Source organism: Sciurus carolinensis, chromosome 8, assembly GCF_902686445.1.
Source record: "Sciurus carolinensis chromosome 8, mSciCar1.2, whole genome shotgun sequence".
Taxonomy (NCBI): domain Eukaryota; kingdom Metazoa; phylum Chordata; class Mammalia; order Rodentia; family Sciuridae; genus Sciurus; species Sciurus carolinensis.
Genome location: NC_062220.1, coordinates 30,987,677 through 30,995,834, shown reverse-complemented (window position 1 = coordinate 30,995,834; position 8,158 = coordinate 30,987,677).

The following is an 8,158-nucleotide window of genomic DNA, read 5'->3' as shown; positions in this document are numbered from 1 at the left end:
TAGGCAAATAATTAGCTGCTGTTTAAAGTAAATATATGTCTATGCTTCTTTCCATTGCTTCTTCAAGTCAGCAAACAGATATATTTCTCAATATTCTTCCTAAAGAGAGGATTTCTCTTAATCACTGTCTTTGAAGGTTTTCCCTGTTTGGGATTCTAATGCTTCATCTGCTGAATTCCTACTGGTATCAGTGGAAAGCAGGTCCACTTGAGCAATGGTTACTTCTGTGCACTGCATCTTACACTGCAATTTCTACTATTCGCAAGGGTTCGGAGAGGCAGGACACTCACACAGGTTGAGTGAAAAAAGCTTCCTTCCTCACAGATAAGCAACAAGGACAGTAGAAGCCTAGGATTCATGGTAAGTCAGTCCCCCAAGGCTCAGGAAAGTCATTTAGGGCAGATGTGTCCCACATCACAATACAATTAAGGAGCCTCACAAAGCTGTCTGCCCTGGATTTATATCCTAGGGTTCACTGGGTGAAAGCACTGTAGACCTCCTTTCCCAGGAGGGAAAAGAGCAGAGCAAGACTGTTCCAGCCAATTCCTCCTCATCTCAGGGTGTATTATTCCTGGCACATTCTATAGTTATTGGAAACTGCAAGCAAGAAAGGAAGAGAAACTGGGTGGATTGTTCAGGGCCACTGTGAAAACTGTCCTGCAATCAGGGTATCATGAAGAAGGATCCTTAAATTAGGGTCCATTTTTTTCCTGAGTCAACTGTTATAGATAATGCCTACCAGAGGTAGGCATGTATGTACTAAATATAGTTGGCATGAAAGCAAGAATGAACTCTTTCACATCTGCTCTAGAATTTAATCATGCCCAATTTCAAATCCACCTTTCTTTTGAGAATGGGATCATGCCTCACAAAGTCAACTCTGTAGCTTGCTGGATCAGAGATATCCACTTCATTCTAGCCAGAATCAAGTAAAATAAGAGCTATTTGAACACAATATTGCATCTATCTGCTAACTGAGAAGGCTACTAAGCTGCTAATGGGTGGGTAGTGTGTGCTCAGGATAAAAGGATGATACATGTCCCAGGTGGAATGGAATGGGATGTTGAAAGATTTCATCATGTCACTCAAAATGCTGTGCAATTTAAGACATTAATTATCTGGTTTTTGGAATTTTCCATTTAAAATTTGTGGACTGTGGTTGACCACAGGCAATTATCACTGTAGAACGTGAAAACATAGATAAGGGGACTAATATACATACATGAAAATATTAAATTATTTCAAAAGTGAAGAATATTCATCCACCTAAATCACAATCTATTCCATCTTCTACCATAAACAGTAAAGACTCTTTAACTTTCCAAATTGTGTTAATGATATAAAATCATATAGAAACTTTATCTGGAAGTTCCTCCCAATGTTTAACTAAATTTTGGGTTTAAGAGTGTTATTTTATTTCCAAGTATGGGGTTATTGAAAAACAAAGGTCAGTTTCCATTGATTAATGTTTATTAGAAAGTTGAGTTATTTCTGGTTCTGGTTCTAATTCTGTCCCCAATAAGCTGTACCCTTTTTGTATGCCATAACATTCATTATCAATACTGTTGATTCCAATATATTTATTAGGATAGCTTAAAGTGACCTGTTCTTTGGTCAGAGGACGGGAGCCAGGCTCAAATCTTTTGTTGGTTCTGCCTTTTGCTAACAGAGTGACCTTGAGCAAGTCTCTTCACCTCAGAAGTCCTCAAATAATTCACCTGTAAGATGGTGCCATTAGACTTGGTTTTTCTTATGTAAATTTTTTAAATAAAGAATTGAATGAGTTGAGTCTGGTGGTGCATGCCTGTAATCCCACAGTGACTCAGAAGGCTGGGGCAGAAGGATCAAAATTTGAAGCCAACTTGGGCAAGTTAGTGATACTATGTCAAAACAAAAAATAAAAAGAGCTGGGGATGTGGCTCAGTACTAAAGCTCCCCTGGGGTCTATCCCCAGTACCAAAAATAAATAAATAAATAAATAAATACATAAATAAATAAATAAAACCAAATGGTGTCATACACATTAAAACTTCAAAATCATATAACAGCATACTAGCATCATATTATCATTGAATTTTTTTTTTTTGTTTTGGTGCTAGGATGGAACCCAGAACCTTCTTGCACATGCCAGGCAAGTTTTCTAGCACTAAACTACATCTCCGGCCCTCATTAAAGGTATTAAAATGGTTTCCTTCTCAAAGCTACTTGGTTTTATACCCTCCCATCAACAGTGGTAGTCATACTAATGATCTGGTAAAAGTTCAGCAAGATTTAATCACCTACTATGTGATGAATACTGCTCCAAACATTGTCCAGTCATCTGTCAAGATAGACAAGGTCAAAAATGAAGATTTAAAGCACACATTAAAAGTTGTTTACTTTTTCACAGGTGCCTACTTCAGAGTCATCTAGTCACCTGCCTTGTCACAGACCCTTCCTGAGGAAAACAATCCTCATGGTGCTTTCAACATACACTTCCTGTGGTTTGAAGCAAGTAAATTAGAAGAAAGTTAATAAACTTTCAGTTCCTGCAATCATGGAATAATGAGCATCAGAGATACTCACCTACAATAAAAAAATATAAAACTGGCAAAACATATGAAGCAACTGTTTGAACAACATTGAACAACAGACTATGCATAACTCTCACAGAAATTCAGAATCTGTGATATCTAGCATACAATAAAAAATGAATAGACAGGCAAGGAAGAAAGAAAATGTGAAACAAAATTTGGAGAAAATAAGCAACGCAAACAGATCCCACAATGACAAAGATGTTGGTATTAGCAGTCAAATACTTTTAAAAACTATTATAAAAATCTTCAATAATTCCAAAGAAAACATGAGACATAAAAAGTAAATAGATGAAGAATCCTTACAGAAGGAAAGGGAAATGATAAAAATTAATAAATGGACATTGTAGAACTGAAAAAATATCTCTGAAATAAAATTTGACTACATAGGTTTGAAAGCATTTTAGACACTACGAAGGAAAAATCCAGTGAACTTTAAGACAGTTGAATTGAAATCAAAACTAATGCTCTAACCATGCTTGAATAGATCACAAATTAGTACTCAGAAAAATAGGTCAGTTGAAGGGGCCAAACTGATCCTATCTAAACCTGTCTCAGGAACCAGAACCTCTAAATCAAGATTTCTCAAACTGGGCCCTACTGACATCTTGGGGACAGATATCCTTTGTCATGGAGGACTGTCCTATGCGTTTTAGGAATCTTAGCAAGATCCCTGGTCTCTTTTCAGTAAATAGCAGTTTCATCTCCTTTACAGTGTGACAACCAAAAATCTGCAGTCTTTGCCAAATATCCCCTGGGGTCGGTAGAGGGAGATCACCCTTAATTGAAAACCACTGGTCTAAGTGAATAAAGGGCAGAGCTATCCTGAAGATACTGTCATTATATAGACATTTACAACTGTGCTCACTCTTATAAAGAGTTTGTAATCACTGCTTTTCATTTTGCCTTCTGAAATATCAATTATAGAAACATGAAATGCAATTCCAGTCTTTGCTTGTTTGTTTAGTAGTGCTGTAGACTGAACCCAGAGCTTCCTACATACTGGGCAAACTCTTTGTCAGTGGGCTATACCCTCATCCCTGGATCCTACTCTTTATTGCATACTGTTACGGCTAAGATCTTGAATGTCCTCCATAGGTGGTGCCACTGGGAGGTGGGTAGAATGTTTAGGGGGTGGGGCCCACTTGAAAGGAGTTAGGTCATTGCAGGTGTTAGGAGATATTAGGATCTGAACCTGGTCCTCTCTTGCCTCCAGACTCCAAGAAGTGAGCAGCTTTTCTCCATCTCATGCTCTCCACCATAATATGCTGCTTCATCACTGCCCAAAAGCAGTGGAGCTAGCTGACCATGGACTGAAACCTCTGAAACCATGAACCAAAATTAACTATTCCTACTTATAGGTTGTTTATTTTGTCACAGCAACAAAACACTAACTAACACCCATCCCTGGTAACTAAGAAGGCACCTTGCAATTTGAATTGATGAATCAATGAATGAGGACTGAATTTTAATTCCTATTTTCTCCATCATCTCCTATACATCCCAGAATTGGGGATCAAAGGGATTGTGCAATGCTGAAATGGTTTCCCTTTTATGTGCAGAATTGCCTTTCAATAACCCCCACCTCTTTTTCTTCCATATATATCCTAGCCAATGTAAGTTTTTCAATATATTGCTGTGTATTCTTAACTTTCATTTCTTCTCAATAGAGTAACAGATCTGTAGGTTCCCTTCCTTTGTATTATTTACTGACAATTATTGAAAGACATCAAAAATTCCATCTCCTTTCCTATTTCAAATTCTTCTACATACTTTATTTCACCTTAATTTTCAAACATGTCTACATTGTAGACATGTCTACATATCTACAAATGTTCTACATTGTAAAGGTACTAATCTTGCAATCAGTTCAAAAAGAATAATTGCCAACAAATGCAATTAATACTCATTTCAATAACATTATGAATATTTAGGAAAAAAATGTTTTGTGGCATGGTAGCTCACCATAAGAGATCTTTTAAAACTTTTTGTTATGTTAAATTTTAAATTTGACAGTAATCAGTTTTTCTTATCACCATCCAAAGTCAATACCTGTCAATTCATAGCCATTCTTATTTGATCCATCCAATATCCACTTCCCTTCTTCCGTGTCATTTTTAAGTAAATCTAAGACATCTATCATTTCATCCTTAAATAACTGAATACATAGCTCCAAAAGATCTATTTTTAACAAAATCATAATTTTTTTTTCACAAATGAAGAGTAAACATAATTCCTCAATTTTATTAAACATTCAATGTTTAAGTTCCCAGTAGTCTCAGCTATCATAAGTGACTTAAATTTTTACAGTTTAAACTTGAAATAAGAATCATCAAAATAAGAATTACACTTGAAATGATTAACTCATAGCAATCCATTATTCTGTTTTTAAAATCTCTTTTAACTAATAAGTTTTCTTTCTCTCCTTGTTCTCTCTCCCCTTCTCCCTTCCCCTCCTTTATCCTTCTTATAATTATTTGTTGAAGAAAATGGGTTGTTGAGTTGCTTATCCTGTAGAATTCCTCCCACAATTTTTTTTTTATTTTTTTATTTTTAAGAAATGTAAGTCCATCTTAATTCAGAGCTCTGTGTTAACAAAGTACACTTTTGGGATGTTTCACTGACTGCTTATGATTGTGTCCCCTCAAAATGTGTATGTTGAAGTCCTAACCCAGAATGCAATGGTCTTTGGAGATGGGGCTTTCAGAGGTAAGCAGGATTATATGAGATCATGAGGTGGAACCCTGATCTGATGGGATTAGAGACAATGAAGAGATTGCTCTCTTTCTCCCGTCCCACCTATCCATCCAGCAGACACAAAAAAGAGGGCAACAAGAAGGTAGTCCTCCGCAAACCAGAAGATAGCCTTCACCAGGACAAGGTCATGCTATCACCCAGGAACTTTTAGCTTCCAGAACAGTAAGAAAATAAATTTCAGCTATTTAAACCATTCAATCTGTCATGTTTATTATGGTTATTCACTCTGGCAAAGCCACATACTCCAGAATTGGTTCACATTTAATTGATAAATTACATTTCTATTGCAGGTTATCAGAAGACATTACCTTCTTTGTTACTGTGATTAGAGGGTCATGCAATGGGCTGAACTTCCAAATTTCTCCATACTAAAGTCTGTAAGATTTGTATCAAGAATAGAGTTAAATCAAGTTGGAGGGCTCCTGTTCATTTTGTGATAGATTTCTAGCTCTAGATAGAAATGATACTTGATGCTTTCTCTTTCCATTCCCACATCTTCATACCCATGAGCAACATTTGTTTAACAGCAAAATATTAAGCGGGGAGATTTATATTGGCAGAATTTTATTCCATCTTTACTTAGTAACTTAAGCTCCCTAAGTCCAATAACAGTATGATTTCATGGGACATCAATACAACATCAGTCTTGAACAGGAAATATACTTGGTTATTTGTGATAATTTTGTTCCTATTCTACTGCATAATAAATTTTGACTTTTCCTTAAAGCTCATTATGGGTAACATGTTACAATACACAGAAAAATATAACAACAAGAGATATTTTTCTATTAGGTCATTTAGACACCAGGCATCCCCTTCTGTATTGCATGGAGTGAGCTTACCCAGACTGATTTAAATTGGCAATTGCTTTCACACCAAGAGTACACAAATGACCAGTATGTTGATTATTATATTTTTATTTGTTTGTACTTTGCCCTGGAGCTGGAATGGACATATACATTAATTCCTAGAAGCAATAAATTCATAATAACTTATCTTCTAATTATAAATGCAATATAATTCTCAGTTTTTAATGAGCCTAATGGAAGCTTAACTTTTCATGTGAGAGTAATTGAGTTTTAGCAAAATTGTAGCAAAAATTCAATGTTTTATTTGATTCAAAATTACTTTTTTGCTTGGGAGCCAGCAACTTCATATTCTTACCAGTTGGGATTTAGTTGGTTTTAATTTTCATGCTCTTTAAAATGTGCTGTGTTTAGTAATAAAGTAATTCATGATCCTTTAAAATAAACTTCATAAATAACAAAGATTTACTCAATACAAGGTTTATAAAGCTATGAAGAAAACATTTTTTGTTTCTGCCCCAATTTTAAAACTGAGATCATTTATATTTTACAATTCCATGTTTGGAATAAATACTTTTACAAAGATAAGACACTCATCACAGTTACATGCTCGTCAATTCTTTAAATTGTCAGTAGTTCTAGTAAAATAATTTTCGACATTAATAGTTCCCACCAAAATAAGGGAAAAGTCTATTAAACAGGATGCACGGTTTCTGGGAATTATGACTCCATTGCATCATGTAGATTAATTTCTTCCAAGTTTGGAAAGGATAAATGTTCCATAAGAAACTCACTAAGCTTCCAACCTCTCCAACAAGTAATTGCTCTGATGAGGCCCCTAAGACACATTTACTACTGAAATTTGACAACTTAGTCCTAACCTTAAATAATAACTTGTTCTCAAACTAAAATTTTAGAAGTCTGAACAAATTATAACCTTTGTGAAGAGATTACTAGAGATCAGGGTTTGGATTTGGTTCTTTGTTAAAAATAGAAATTAACTACCTGCATTGTTAATTTCATTCTGTAATATTCTGATTTCTAAAAACTGAGCAAAATGTAAGTCCCCATTGGGATGCAATTTATAAAATAGGTTCTCATGGCCCTAGGAGTCATTTTCTTCTATACAAAAGTTAACTCCAATGGAGGAAGTTGAAAATAAATCATTTCCTTCAGTACATAATAGGGACACTGACCTCTCAGTCTAACTCAACATGTGAGAATTTGCTGCCCACTGTCTGGCAGAAAGAAGAGGCACTAGGACAAAGCCAAGTTGCCTTTCCTATATATAGAGCACCTGTTTCATGAATAAGCATAAAAATCTACATGAACCCACAAAGACATACACCCACAGGTATGAATACACATATAGGTTAGGAGTTGAGGAAAAATTCACCTTTCAGTATTTGCCAGAGGGGGGAGAATTTTAAGAACTTCAGTTGACTAACAGCTAAGTGTCCCACCTAAACAATTACCCCCATAAGCTTAATCCCTAAATGCACACTCTTTTAAAGGAGATCTTCATTGATGTTTTAGTAAGCTCTGAGAGCTATGTCAAATCAGAGTTCACTGGTAACTCATCTCCTGACAAGTAGTTCTCCTGAGTGCTTAGTTTTAGAGAATTTCCCCTGGCCTCCTCTACTTGATGGAAACACTCCAGGCTGCTCCAATCTATGAGCCCACAGACAACAATTTCCTTTCGCCTACCTTTCCTGGGACTATTGAACTATCCCAAGTCAGATCTTACAGAAAGCCATTCCATTTTACAAAAGATCCTCTATTTTTCAGTTTTTCTTTCCTTCTCTTTCTTCTCTCCTACTCCTTCCCCTCTCTCCTTTCTTCCTTCTTCCCACATTGTCACAACCACATTCTTCTGTGAAAAACTTTTTTTCATTATGTCAAAGCACACTGGCATGGATTAGGAAACACCACACTTAAATATGCCCTAACTGGAGGTATTTTTTGCTTTAGTAAACATTCCTCAACAATGTTCGTTTTGTTTTCCAGTGCAATCTCACCTTG